This window comes from Cervus canadensis, chromosome 1 (genome assembly GCF_019320065.1).
Source record: "Cervus canadensis isolate Bull #8, Minnesota chromosome 1, ASM1932006v1, whole genome shotgun sequence".
NCBI classification, from domain to species: Eukaryota; Metazoa; Chordata; class Mammalia; order Artiodactyla; family Cervidae; genus Cervus; species Cervus canadensis.
Window position 1 is genome coordinate 109,911,670 of NC_057386.1, and position 14,571 is coordinate 109,926,240.

General features: G+C 45.7%; 1 non-coding gene across 1 annotated transcript; it reads left to right on the plus strand.

Annotated features, from left to right (window-relative positions):
• Window positions 1–3,353: 3,353 nt before the first annotated feature.
• Window positions 3,354–3,462, plus strand: LOC122425088. Its single transcript, XR_006264692.1, has one exon. It is a non-coding gene; the product is annotated as a U6 spliceosomal RNA (small nuclear RNA).
• The last annotated feature ends 11,109 nt before the right edge of the window (window positions 3,463–14,571 follow it).

Genomic DNA, 14,571 nt, shown 5'->3' on the forward strand with positions numbered 1-14,571 from the left:
TTGAAGGAATTGGAGGCCTGGAGGCCTCCCTTCTTCCTAACATACTGCAAGCAAAATCAGACGGCCTAGATCAGAAAGCCTGAAGGTGAATGAAACAGGGGAAGACAGAAAGAATAAATAGTATATTACCACTGATGTTCCCAGAGCGTGAGTGAGCTGGTATTGGACTATCTATGAGCCTCATTCCTTCTTGAAAAATAAGTTAACCTTTTGGGACTTCCCTAGTGATCCAGTGGTTAAGATTCTGCACTTCCATTGAGGGGGGCACAGGCTCAATCCCTGGTTGAGGAACTAAGATCCCACATGCCTCAGGACAACTAAGTCTGAGAACACAACCAGAGAGAAGCCCAAGCACCATACAGAAAGAGCCTGCATGCTGCAACTATGACCCAACACTGCCAAGAATAAACAAATATCTTAAAACCTCTTATTTAAAAAAAATAATAGGTGTTATGAAAATAGCTACTCCTTCTAAGCTGAATGATGGCTGTGGAAGATGTCATGTGTTGCTTCTCAGTCATCTGAAGGTTTACGTGTGTGAAGGTTTACAACGCGTGGTTGTTTTGATTTTTGCTATGTGTGCAGAATTGCGTAGATAAGAGCCCTTGCACACAGGGCAAGTTCCTCACAAGACAGTTTCTGTTCCCAAGAGTATGTGGACCAGTGCCCCAAGAGTATGCCCCCGAGAGACACGTGTTTGGGTGTCTGCAACTGAGCAGTGTGCACGTGTACACAGTATATACATACTGTATATACATAAAACACTGTTTCCTCTGAAGACTTTTGTTGTCAAGGAACAAATTCAAAAGTCATTTCCTCGTGTTTATCAGCATATCAGCCAAGGTTAGTGAGTGGCCAGATAATTAAAAATTGTTTGTTCAATGGGGCAGATCTTGTTTTAATTGAAGCCTCTTAGAAGCTTAGATATATATATATAATATATATATATATATATCTTAGGTATATAGATACCTAAATATCTTCTAGATAGTGGAGAAAAATGTGATGACTGGTTATAAGCATTCTGGTCTATAGGTTGGTGTGGGTCACCAGGCTATAGACATCACAAGGCCCTCTGCCCAGGCTTCCCAGTCAGAGTAGGAACCCTATTCTGTGGTGCCCCCTTGTCTTGGGATACCTTTTCTGCTGCCCTTCCACGGAGGTCCACTCGGGCTCAGGAGGGCTAAAGTCTAGGACACAGGACTCCAAGCTCTGATCAACCTCTGCAGTCAGCTCCCTTGCCTGTGCCAGGACTCTGGGGTCACCCCTGCAGAGGGGTTGCAGTGTGATGCGATGGTTCCGTGCACCAACATTAAAGCCAGACAAACCTGGGCTTAACTCCCAGTGCCTCTGCCTCCCAATTGGTAATTCAGTGATTTTCTTTCCTAAGCCTCCATATCATGTTTCAACTATGAAACATGGATTTTTTAATATATTTTTTTAATTTATGTATTTGACTGCAGGTCTTTTTGTGGCACAAGGGATCTTCAACCTAGTTGTGGCAGGTGCGATATAGTTCTTCGACCAGGGATGGAACCCAAGCCCCCTGTGTTGGGAGCAAGGAGTCTTAGCCACTGGACCACCAGGGAAGTCCCTGGATTTTTGGAAAATAAAATTCACCAGGTTATTGAGAAAATTAAGAACTTGAAGTGAAAAATCCTTAGTAAAGTGCCTGATATAAGGTGATGTTCATTTAATAATTACAGCTAATATTTATTGAATATTTACTCTGTGCCTGTCTACACAGGCATCATTTCATTTAATCTTTACAACAATGGCAGAGTAGTAGATAAAAGTATTATAATCCCCATTTTACAGGTGAGAAAACTGAGGCACTGGCACAAAGTCACGCAAGTAATAAGAGAGAACTCTGAGCCCAGGTAATCTAACTCATACACTGTCATTTTTAATATTATTATTATCAACAAAAACAATAACTCAAAAAGGATTCCAGTGCCAACTGTGGAGGGAATTGCTCTGCCATCAGATTCCCCTCAGATTCTTTTAATATTAATGTTAATGTGCATCCTTTCCCCCTGCTTCTAATCCAGATTTTAGCCACCATTCACTTATTCTCTCAACAGACATTCATTGGGCAGCTACTATGTGCCAGGCACTGGGCTTGGCTCTGAGGACACAGCACTGGCAAAACAGTGAAGCCCCAGGAGCTTGGGGCTGAAGAATGAGAGCAGCCAGTAGTGCAGAAACCAGAGACTCTAAGGTAGGCATGAGTGTGGCTGGCACGAGTTAAGACGGGACAGAAGGGCAGAGTGGCTGGAGCACTGAGCACGAGGAGATGGCCCCTGCCCCTCCCTGAACTCGAGACCTGCAGTTCACAAGCTGATGGCACACACCTCCCTGGTGGTGCCCAGAGCCCTTGAATATAATATGCCCAAAACACAAGTCATTATTTTCTGCAGCCCACTCCCCTCCCCTTAGCAGCCACTGCTCAACTAAGCATCCAGTGGCCCAAGCTAAAGACCTGTTAAACGTCTCTTGAATTTGTCCTTTCTCAATCACCAAAATCCTTGCTTTGGTCCAGCCTTCATCATCACTTGCCTGAGCCACTAGACTGACCCTAACTGCCTCTTCACCTTCAACACCTCCTTCAGACTGCTGCCAGAGTTCTTCCCAAAACAAACATGTGAATATGTAACTCCCAGGGTATAAAAACCCTGATGGTTCCTTTGTAGTCTCAGGATGAAGTCTAAATTCCTTGGCCTGGCAGATAACACCCTTCATAATGAGGGGTTAAGCCACGTTTCAGCCTTATCTCCCACTAGTTGTCCACGTGTCTCAGAGTACTAGCCATATCTAATGACTTTTCCATAGCACCAGGAACAGCACATGCTGTTCTCTCTGCTTAGAATTCCTCTTCTGTTCCTCTCTCCTCTAAGTACTACTATTCAACCTTTCAGATACAGCTCATCTCCTTGATACAGCCTTCCTTGATGTCTCCAGGAAGAACCATCCACCTCACTCTCCTAGGACACATCGGCTCAGTTCAGTTCAGTTCAGTCACTGTCATGTCTGACTCTTTGTGACCCCATGGACTGCAGTATGCCAGGCTTCCCTGTCCATCACTAACTCCCAGAGATCACTCAAACTCATGTCCATTGAGTCAGTGATGCCATCCAACCATCTCATCCTCTGTCGTCCCCTTCTCCTCCCACCTTCAATCTTTCCCAGCATCAGGGTCTTTTCCAGTGAGTCAGTTCTTTGCATCAAGTGGACAAAGGATTGTAATTTCAGTTTCAGCATCAGTCCTTCCAATGAATATTTAGGACTGATTTCCTTTAGGATGGACTGGTTGGATCTCCTTGCTGTCCAAGGGACTCTCAAGAGTCTTCTCCGTGCTCGCTTCGGCAGCACATATACTAAAAAATTGGAGCGATACAGAGAAGATTAGCATGGCCCCTGCGCAAGGATGACACGCAAATTCGTGAAGCGTTCCATATTTTTATAACAAAAAAAAAAAAGAAAAAAAAAAAGAGTCTTCTCCAACACCACAGTCCAAAAGCATCAATTCTTTGGTGCTCAGCTTTCTTTATAGTCCAACTCTCACATCCATACGTGACTATTGGAAAAACCAAAGCTTTAACTAGACTAAATTTTGTTGACAAAGTAATGTCTCTGTTTTTTAATATGCTGTCTAGGTTGGTCATAACTTTTCTTCCAAGGACCCATAGTACATGATATTTACAAAACAGCTATAGCATTCATCAAATGTGTTCCTTGTTATTTGGTTATACAGCTATCTCCCCACCAAACTGAGCTCAGAAGGGCAGGGACTGTGCCCTGTTGAGCACAATGCCTAGTACACAACAGATGTTCAGTGAGTGTTTAATGAAAGAATGAATAAAAAATGATAGGCCCTAGAAAAAAGTCAATGAGTCCCTTAAAAGCCAAATTTCCAAACTTGGTCTCATTAGCTCAAATCAAAAGTCTACAAGAAAGCCTGAAGGCTGAGAAGTAACCAAAACCAACCTTGTCTTACCACCTGGGAATCACAGACTGTCAGAAATAACCAAAGCCAAAGGAGATACTAAGGTCTCAAGATTAGTAATTTATCCAAGGTCCCCCAGTTAGATGCCATGAGAGCAGAACTGGAAGCCAAGACTCCTACCTCCTAGTGCAGGAAGGGCCTATCCAAGCTAACCTCCATCCACAATTCATAGATGAGGGGAGTAGGGAGTTCCCTGGTGGTCCAGTGACTAAGACTCTGCCCTCGAAATGCCGGGGGTGGGAGGCAGGTTCGATTCCTGGTCAAGGAACTAAGATCTCACATACTACAACGAAGAGGTCACATGCCACAGCTAAAGATTCCACATGTTGCAACTAAAACAAAAAAAGATTCTGCATGCCACAACTAAGACATGGTGCAGCCAAATAAATAAATAGTTTTAAAACAAACCAAAAAAAAGCCCTATGTTTAAAACAAACACAAGGGGAGCACTGTTTTGCACAAAGATCATTTTGTACACAGGGCCTCCAAGAAGGTTTCCCTAACTCAACAAGTTAGTTATGCTATTGGGTGAACTGTGTCCCACCAAAATTCATACGTGGAACTCCTAACCTCCAGTAGCTCAGAATGTGACCTTTTTGGAGATGGGGTCTTCACAGAGGCAATCAAGTTAGAATGAGGTCATTGGGGTAGGTCTTAATCCATCAGTATGACTGGTGCCCTTATAAAAAAAGGGATGTTTGGAGACAGACACATATACAGGGAGAATGCCATGCAAATGTGAAGATGGCCATTTTATATAAAGGACTTGAGCATCACTGGATTTTGGTATCCATTGGGGGAGGGGGAGGTCCCACTGGACCCTGTGGGGCCAGTCTCCCACAGATATGAAGAGACAACTATACTTTGTTATGGCAGCCGTAGTAAATTAACAGAAGCTCTCTAGCAAAGTGGTTCTGAAAGTGCAGTCTTCCAGTGGAAAACAAGGGAAAAAGAGAATCAGCACCACCTGGGATTTGTTAGACAGGCAAGACCTACCAACCAGAAACTCTGAAATGGGGACCCAGCATCTATGTCTCAGTAAGCCCTCCAGGTCACTTCTGATGCACACCCAACTTGAGAACCATGGTCAAGAGCTACTACTTTAGCTACACTGGGTTCTTTTTTGGTTTTTGGCTGTACTGGGTCTTCATTATGGCATTCAGGCTTCACTTGTTGCAGCGCATGGGCTCTAGAGTGAACCAGCTCAGTAGGTGCAGTGCACAGGCTTCTCTAGTTGTGGCTCGGTCTTAGTTGCCCGGAAGCATGTAAGATCTTAGTTCCCCGACCAGGGATCAAACCCACATCCCATGTGTTGGAAAGTGGATTATTAACCACTGGACCACCAGGGAAGTCCCTACCCTGGGTTGATTAATGTACCTTCAAAATTTATGTCCACCCAAGACCTCAGAATGTGACCTTATTTAAAGTTAGGGTCTCTGCGGATGTAATTAATTAAGATGAGGCCATACTGAATTAGTGTGGGCCCTAAACCCAATGACCAGTGTCCTTTTACACAGAGAAAACAGACACACAGACACACAGGGAGAACACCGTGTGACAACAGGCAGAGACTGGAGGGATGCGTCTACAAGCCAAGGGATGCCAGAGATTACCGGGAGCCACGAGAAGCTAGATGAGAAGCAAGGAAGGACTCTTCCCTAGAGTTTTCCATTCCTGCTAATATCATGATTTCAGACTTCTAGATAATTTCAGCCTCCAGAACTGTAAGAGAATAAATGTCTGTTATCTTAAGCCATCCAGTTTGTGGCACTTTGTTACAGCAGCCCTCAGAAAATAATTCTGTATTCAATACAAGAGTCACAAGCCATATGTGGCTGTTTAAACTGGAGAAGGAAATGGCAACCCGCTCCAGTATGCTTGCCTGGAAAATTCCATGGATGGAGAAGCCTGATAGGCTATAGTCCATGGTGTCGCAAAGAGTCGGACATGACTGAACAACTTCACAAACATAAATTAGTTAAAGTGAAATAAAACCAAAAATTCAGTTCCTCAGCTGCACTGGTCACATTTCAAACGCTCAATAGTCACATATGGCTTGTGGCTACTCTATCTGATGGCACAAATAAAGAACATTTCCATCAGAACCAGAATGGCTTTCACGTTTTTAAATGGTTGAAAAATTAAAAGAATAATAATATTTTGTGCATGTAAAAATTATACAAAGTTAAAATTCAGTGTCTATAAATAAACTCTTATTGGACTACAGTCACATCTGTTCACTTGCACACTCTGACTGCTTTTGTGCTACAACAGCTGAGTTGAGTGGGTGTGACAGAGATTACATGGCTCATTAAACAAAATATCTACTATCTGGCCTTTTTCAGAAAACGTTTGCCCTACTTTTTTCTAGAGCAAGTTTATGCTGCTCTAGAGAATAATGAAGAGTGACAGGAAAAGATATTTTAACAAATTTGCACCGTGCTGAGCACAGAGGGATCCATTCTGAGATGTCCATTGGATGTACTTCCCAGAATGGAGTGAATTCAAGATTACACACTATCTTTTTTATTTACATGCATATAGTATACATATAAATAATAACCACGTATGAACACTCACACATGTACATTATTCACAGTCACATACACACAGTATATGTTTAAAGAAGGAACTAAAGGGACATTGACCTAAGTATTAAGGATGGCTGACTAAGCAGAAAGGGGAGAAGGGAACTGTGGAGTCTATTTCTTCTGATATTATTGCCCTCAGTATTTTCTGATTCTTCTGTAATAAGGAGATATTGCTTTTTTAATAAGAAAAAAATCTGCCTGATTCTAAAGCCAAGCTCCTAACCTCTATAGCATATTGAAAAGGCTGGGCTTCATGCTTTCTTTCCCTATGCTTTCTTGCCCCATTTACACTGACATATTGCCAACTGACTCTTCCTCTCAGGGCAGAACAGTGTTACCTTTATCTGTGGCCATGAAGCTCTACCAGCAGAATGTTAGTGATCAGTAGCCAAGTAGAAACACAGAGGGCCTTCTGGTCACCCATGAAATCCCTGGGAACTGCCCGTCTTGGTTGCACACAGGAGCCTAGCCAGTGTGCAACATTAACCTCTACTTCCAGAAAAATCAGCAAATACATACAGCTACTCTTAAAAGGAAGGATCCACATTTGAGGTTTACCCAACACTAGACAGAAAGCCTCCGAAAACCAGCCCACTTTTAAGACCCAGTTGATGATGATCTAAACTCAGGGGACCTGAGTTCAAGGTCCTGCTCCGTAACTAACTCCTTGGGAAACCACAGTCCCTCTATTTGTCCTCTCCTGACCTCAGTTTTGCCTCTGGTAAAGGGTCAGCCTTGGATGAAGTGACTTCCAAGTTTCCCCTCAGCTCCAGTCTGGGCCACTTTGGATCCCCCAGTTGTGTGTGTATGCCTGGGACAGGGTCCAAAGAATTCCTCAAGGGTCAAACGATTAACCATTGTACTGGGTCAGTTCCAGAAAGGACTCAAAAATTAATCCAGTGGCTCCTGTTTTCCCTTCAATCTTTACCATCCATACTCTGGTGAGGCACCATTCCTCTCCTGCCTGCACGGTCCTGGTGCCATCCCCTAACCCTCTATCCAAAGTGCCCCAGTCCCTGCCCCCCACTTCCCCCTCCTCCTAACTAAACCACATCAATCCTCACCCCTTAAATACTTTTTGACTTCCCAAGGCTCTGTGACTACAGCTGTCTGTTCATCTCAATATATTGCACTCTATCCCAGTGGAAGGCATTTACACAGATAGACTGAGGCTGTAGTGACCACTCCTAGGGTTACTTCTTCCTACTTGGTTACTTCTCTTGGGAGTAGAAACAGCACTGTGTTCCACCTTTTATTGTATGTATGGGTTCATTGTTGAGAATGCTGGAATATTTGAAATGCCTTTCACTGAGCTGAGAAACAAGGCCTGACCATGGGGAAACATTCCTCACTCTTCAAAGTACTTGTAAGCTCTCTTAGCTCCTGGGATTTTAATGGGACACCTGTGAAACAAGTCAACCACTTAACTGGAGTGTGAAGCACGTAACATGGACGTGAAGCATCTCCTTAAGGCCACACGGCAAGTTGGTGGTAGAGCCCCAGCATATGCCAGAGTTTTCGCCTCCCAGTTCTGGGCTTCAGAGTGTGTGGCACACAGCAAAATCATAGCCTCACCCTCTTTTTAAGAAATTATAGCTAGCTGCAGCCTCCATACCAACACGTGGATACACACACACACTTCATGAATACCTCTCACTGGGCTCCAGCCTGCTCGAGGCTTCACTTCTTTAGAATCTCAGACTGTTTTCCTCCCCTCTTTTGATGTATTATTTACTTGACTAGGTCTTAGTTGTGGCACACAGGATTTTCTGTCTTCTTTGGGGCATGTGGAATCTTTAGTTTCAGCCTGTGAACTCTTAGTTGTGGCATGTGGGATCTAATTCCCTGACCAGGGATCAAACCCAGGCCCCCTGCATTGGGAGGACAGAGTCTTAGCCACTGGACCACTAAGGAAGTCCCTCGCCTCTTTCATCATCATCCTTTAAGGGAACAACAGTTCCCAACCGGTACACTTTTTGAAGAGATTACAAGAGGCCAGGAGATGCTGAACTTGGTCCTACTTGCTCTGGTGTGCTCCCCTCAGCCCCTCCTTGTGCACTAAACTGCTTACCAGGGAGAAGAGAGGCATAAAAGCTTTAGACTGTGGGCAAGCACTCCAGCACACAACTGGGAGCTGGGCTTCCCAACGGAAATATCTTTGCCCTGTCCAGTGTCCACGGAACCATATTGTCTCCCCACAGACACCACCTTTACGGTTTAGCAGGGTTATTTAGGAATCTATAGATAAATTCACATGTTCATATATATATGGCTCTTAGGTGCCAGTGTTTTTAGACAGGTACATTTATGCTAGTGTGTGTGCAGTATGTAGGTATAATGTAGACATCCATGTGTGGCATCAGCAAGTCCCTCCTGAAAAAGCATATATGTGTAGATGAGTATGTGCATGGGCATAAATCACCATTTACCCACCAGTTCAACACAGATGTGTTGTTATTTCAGGCACTCTGCCAGACTCTGGGCTGAATAAGACACAGTAGATGGATGGGCACACACCAGGGTACATGAGTGGAAGGTGTGTTTTTCAGTACTATGTAAATGTCTGTGAAATCACTGCACATATGTATGTGTACATCAGGCCCACAACAAGCTAGGAGGGCACATCTTGTTGATGCTGCTACGCTCTCTCCCCAAGCCCCAAGGGTCAGATCTAAACAGCCCTTACCTGAGCCTTGGGCAATAGAGGCATCCTCTGCCCCCTGCTCTGCCAAGGAAGAAGCCTAAAGTGCCTTGTCCACCTCAACATTCCAGCCATGCCACCCTTCCCACCCACAGGGGGGTGAGGCAATATTTCTTGATAACAGGGCACCAAGAGTCCAGGCTGCTGGAAACCATCTGAGTTTCACATGGTTTTATGGTTCTATAGTTAATGTTTGGCCCTGGGTTATTTCTATCCTAGGAGGTAAGCCAGAAAAGGCAGGGGAGAGATGGAGGCAGGGGAGATAAGGTGCCAGGTCACTTGCAGGAGGCACTCACCCCAGCAGTCACCTCTGGCACCTTAATACCTGCAATGTTCCAGGCCCTACCAAAGGAGAGAGCCACTCAAGCAGGAGAGAGTAAGGGCTTCTGGGAACAGGCCGTGGAAAAGAGAGCCCTTGCAAAATGTACCTCACGAGGCCAGCATCCCCTCTCCAACCTTCAAATGGATCCAGGAAGCCCCTCCACCAACACATCAGCTGGCCTCTGTGTGGTCACCTCCTAGGACACAAGAGCTCACTATCTCCAAGATGCTCTCTTGAGAGTTTCTCTTTTATCCCGGGACAAAAATCAACCTCCCAGCAACTTTCATTCATTGGTCCTACTTTCCCTTTCAAAAAAAAATATTCTTCCTGGGAAAAACTTTGATTAATAAATTTGATTGATGTCTCCAGAAGGTTCCTATTTCAAATGCTAATACATAACCTGGGAAAAATACGGCATTCGTTTAGCAGACTTTCTCTAGTTGCCGAGCACGGGCTCTAGAGCTTGTGGGCTCAGTAACTATGGTGTGTGGGTTTAGTCACTCTGCAACATGTGGGATCTTAGCCCCCTGACCAGGGATCAGGGCAACTAAGTTGGTGACTGTATATGTTTCCCTTTGGGATGATAAAAATGTTTTGGAAATAGACAGAGGTGATAACTGTATCACATTGTATTTGTACTAAATGCCACTGAATTATACCTTAAAATAGTTAACTTTATGTTGTGTGAATTGCACTTCAATTAAAAAAAAAAAGACCTGGGCTACCAAAGCCACTTAAATAACTTCGTGGGCACTGCCTTCTCACCAAACTGGACACCACCCCTCTGCTTAACAAAGACAGGGAACCACAGCTAGGGACCTTTCCAACCCGACAAGCCAGGGAGTCGGGGCTCCCCTTCCTCACTCTGTCTCCACCTCAGCAACTCTGTCTCTCACTCTCTGCCTAGTGAGGCCACATTGCCCCCAGAGCCCTCAGAGGTGTCAAAGCAGGAAATCAGGGCAGAGGGGAGCTCCTGAGCACTGACCATCCTCTAAGCTCACTGTGTGCCTCCTTCACAGTTCCCACAGTAATTCACCAGCTGCCCAAAGCATCAGTCCTGTTAAAGGGGTCTATGCAGGGGGCCCAGGTTCTATCCTCGGTCAGAGAACTAAGATCCCTCCAGCCTTGAGGCGCAGCCAAAAAAAAAAAAAAAAGTTATAAAACTACAGTTCAAAAAAAAAAAAAAGACTACAGTTCAAGTCCAGGTCTTCCCTCTCTCAAATGAATGCTTTTAACCATGACATGACCACACTTTATTTGCAGGCTGACTAGTCCCAGAGGGTTCTTTATCTCCTTCCTTTCCCCATACAAGCTCCTGTTTCACACCCAACCTTGTCCTGTCCTCTGAGCACCAAAAACTCCAGGCAAGTGGTTTCTTCTGCCTAAATGGTTTCTGTTTCTAAGCACTCTCCTTAATTGTTCCCGATTGTCTACAGTCTAAAGCCAAATCTCCTTAACCTGAGAATCAAGGCCTCTCAAGATCTGGCACCAGGTCTTTTTCTATCACTCTGCTCCACACACCCAATATTCTAGCCAAACAATTCTTTCTCTGCCCTTCCGTGAATCATGTCCTTTCTTGACATACCTTGTCCCTGAAAAACCCTCTCTCCCCACCTCCACAACATAGCCAAATCCTGACCCTTTGCTCTGATCCCACTTGGTATCTTCTTTGAGTTCAAAATTTACACACACATACACACACACACACACACAGAGGCTTTCATTCTTCCTCTAGTTCTCATGGGTCTCTGTATAGACCTTTATGCATGTGTCCCTGTGTTAAGGTATTTCAACATACATTCCTTAGAACAGCACAGTAAACAACCCAGGGTACCCAGCCCCAGTGTTTGGCACACAGTGGTACCCACAAAAATCATGCCCAACTAACTGAGGTGAATTCAACCTCACTCCCTCACTCAATTCAACTCACTCACTCAATCACCTCATTTCTCTTTTCCCCTAATGGAAGTTTTCCTGCCAATTAGGAACACTACAGGCAATTCGAGGAAGGTATTTAGAATGCTAATGAATGAAAATAACTTTCAGTCACATCTATTTCATATAATCACTATGAGTTTTATGACCTTGCTTGCCTTGATTGCACAACTGTTGGTGGCATACCCTGCTCAACTCAAGGAGTGGAAGTGTTCCCCTACCAGATGATGTCAGCCAGGGGTAATATGAAGGGAATGAGAATTCAACATCTGAGGTATCCATATCTTCCTGAGTTCATTGAGATCCCTCCTGCCTCTTCCTCAACTCCAACTGAGAGAACCAAGTAGTTTGGAAGTCCAAAGGCTGTGCTGAAATTCTGATCTGACAAGGTCCCAGGAAGGCAAGCAAGAAAGGGCCAAGCCAACAATCCTCACTCTAGGTGTAATGTAAGGCTGCCCTCAGCAGAAGTGCCCTTCCATTTCCTAACCACCACTGCCCCCTGGTGCCCTGAGTGGCCACATCTGACAATGTTTGTGCAGCCCAAACCTCCAGTGCAGCACTGCCCAACAGAAATATAATGCAAGCAAAGATGTAATTTTTTTAATAGCTACATTTTAAAAGGTAAAAAGAAACAGGTGAAATTAAGTCTAATAATATATTTTATATAACCCAATATATTCAAACTATTACTACTTCAACATGCAATCAATAGAAAAAATATTAATAAGATAGTCTATGCTCTTTTTGCCATGCTAAATATTCAAAATCTGGTGTGTATTTTATACCTATGGACACCTCAACTCAGACAAGCCTTTTATGTTAAGTGCCCAACAGTCACATGTATCCAGGGGCTACTGTAATGGATAGCTTAGCCCTAGTGCCTTGACGTGCACTGGCCTAACTAGCATTATCTCGTGTCCCAAGCCAATGGTAACTCTAGATCAATCCTCTCCCCTGAGCTCCAGGCTCAGAGAACTAGCTTCCTTCTTGGCCTCTCCACTTGCCTGTGTAACAGAAATCTCTGTAAGTTTGCCAAAACTGCACTCACTTTCCACCCCAAAACCTGTCTCAACAGCCCACTCAACTCAATAACATCACCATCCAACTGGTTGCTGGAATTAAAATCCAAAGGGTTATCCTTTTCCTTCACCCCTGCCCCACTCCCAAGCAGTCATTGAGTCCTATCCATTCAGCCCATAGATATGTCTGATTACTTGTCTCTACCTCCACTACCACCACCCTCATCCAGGCCAACATCATCGTTGCCCTGGACTACTGGCACCAGCCTCCAAACTGCTTCCACTCCTACTCTCCCAACCCCTCACTCCACACCCACAAGGAGCACGGAGGGATTAGACTTCTCATATCCCTCACACTGTCCACATCTTTCCATCAGCTTCCCAGTGCCTTCTAATAAAATCCAGAGGATTTCCTGGCAGTCCACTGGTTAAGAGTCTGTACAACCACTGCAGGGGGCACAGATTTGATCCCTGGGCAGAAAACTAAGATCTCACAAGTCAAGAAGCACAGCCACACACATACAAAAAAAATCCAAACTCCTCTCCTCGCTTGGCCACTCCCTTCATCACCTGCTCCCTGCACCTGGCTGCCCATCACTAAACTACCAGATATATGCTGCAAACAAAACATGCTCAATTCATTTCCATGTCCCTCTGTCTGGAATATTCTTCCTCCTCCTTGCATGGCTGTCTCATTCTCATCATTCTGGTTTGAGAAGCCTTCCCTCACCATCCTATCTGCCATAGCGCCCTCATCTTCAGTCATTTTATATCCCACAACCTTCTTTTTATTTTCTTTTTTTTATTATTATTATTATTTTTTATTAGTTGGAGGCTAATTACTTCACAACATTTCAGTGGTTTTTGTCATACATTGATATGAATCAGCCATAGAGTTACACGTATTCCCCATCCCGATCCCCCCTCCCTGTTTTTATTTTCTTTATAGCAATCATCATCCCCTGAAGTTGTCTTCCGTCTCCTCCCGCTAGAACATAAGCTCCATGAGAGAAAGAACTTCCCTTCTATTGTCCACCTTTGTTCTTCTAGCAACTAGAACAGCACCTGGCACACCGTAACCTAGGAATGAGAGCGTGAGTAAGTGAACGCTATTCCCTCCGTTTGGAGCACTCTCTCCCTTCCAGGCTTGGTTCCTTCTTCAGGTCTTAGGCTGAGTGGCACCAGCCCAGGGAACCCTCCCAAACTGCAGTGCTTTATCTTTTTTCTCAGCATCCTCTCTGCTGCTCTCATAGCACAATTTTGACCACAGTCAATTTGTTTACTTCATTTTTTGTCTTCTCTGATCTCTCTTACCACTGCTGTATACTCTGCACCCCAGAAACAGGGCGGCATCTGCTCCATTCGCTCTGTCTCTCACAGCCTAGCGCAGAGCTGCACTTGTGGGCGGCGCACACATCCTAGTTGGATGAACAGCTAACTCTTCTTGGCTCCTCCCAGACCCCCGCCCCCGGGGGTGTTCTGCAGGCCCGGTCCCCTTCGGCTCTGGAGCCGCGGTTCCACCTCGTGGACTCTGGCTCGCACCTGACAGGAGAGGGTCCCCCACCTGGAAGAAAGGGGAGGGGGCGGGGGCGGAAGGAGGGGAGACCCGCCTCCAGAGGGAGCCGAGTTCAGCACCCCCAACCCTGTCCCCACCTCCCTCTCCGCGTAGGTAAAGCCTCCTCCTCGCGAAGGTCTCTGAAGCACCGCAGGCCACGCTGCGGGCGCCTTCCGCCCGGAGACCCTGCCCCGCCAGGCCCATCCCCAGTCCCTCGCGTGGCTGCTAGAGCGCCCCCGTGGCCGCGGGAGATCCTCCTTCCCTCAGTCTCGGGCCGCGGGGGACGCGGGGGACGCGGGGGCCGCGAGGGCCGCGAGTCCGGCAGCCCAATCACTGAAGCCCGGGCAGGGGCAGGGACACGGTCTGGCCTCCTTCTCTGAGTCCCTCCGTCGCCCCTGGGAAGCCACCGAAGCCGGGTGGTGACCCCCACTCCCCTGGCTGC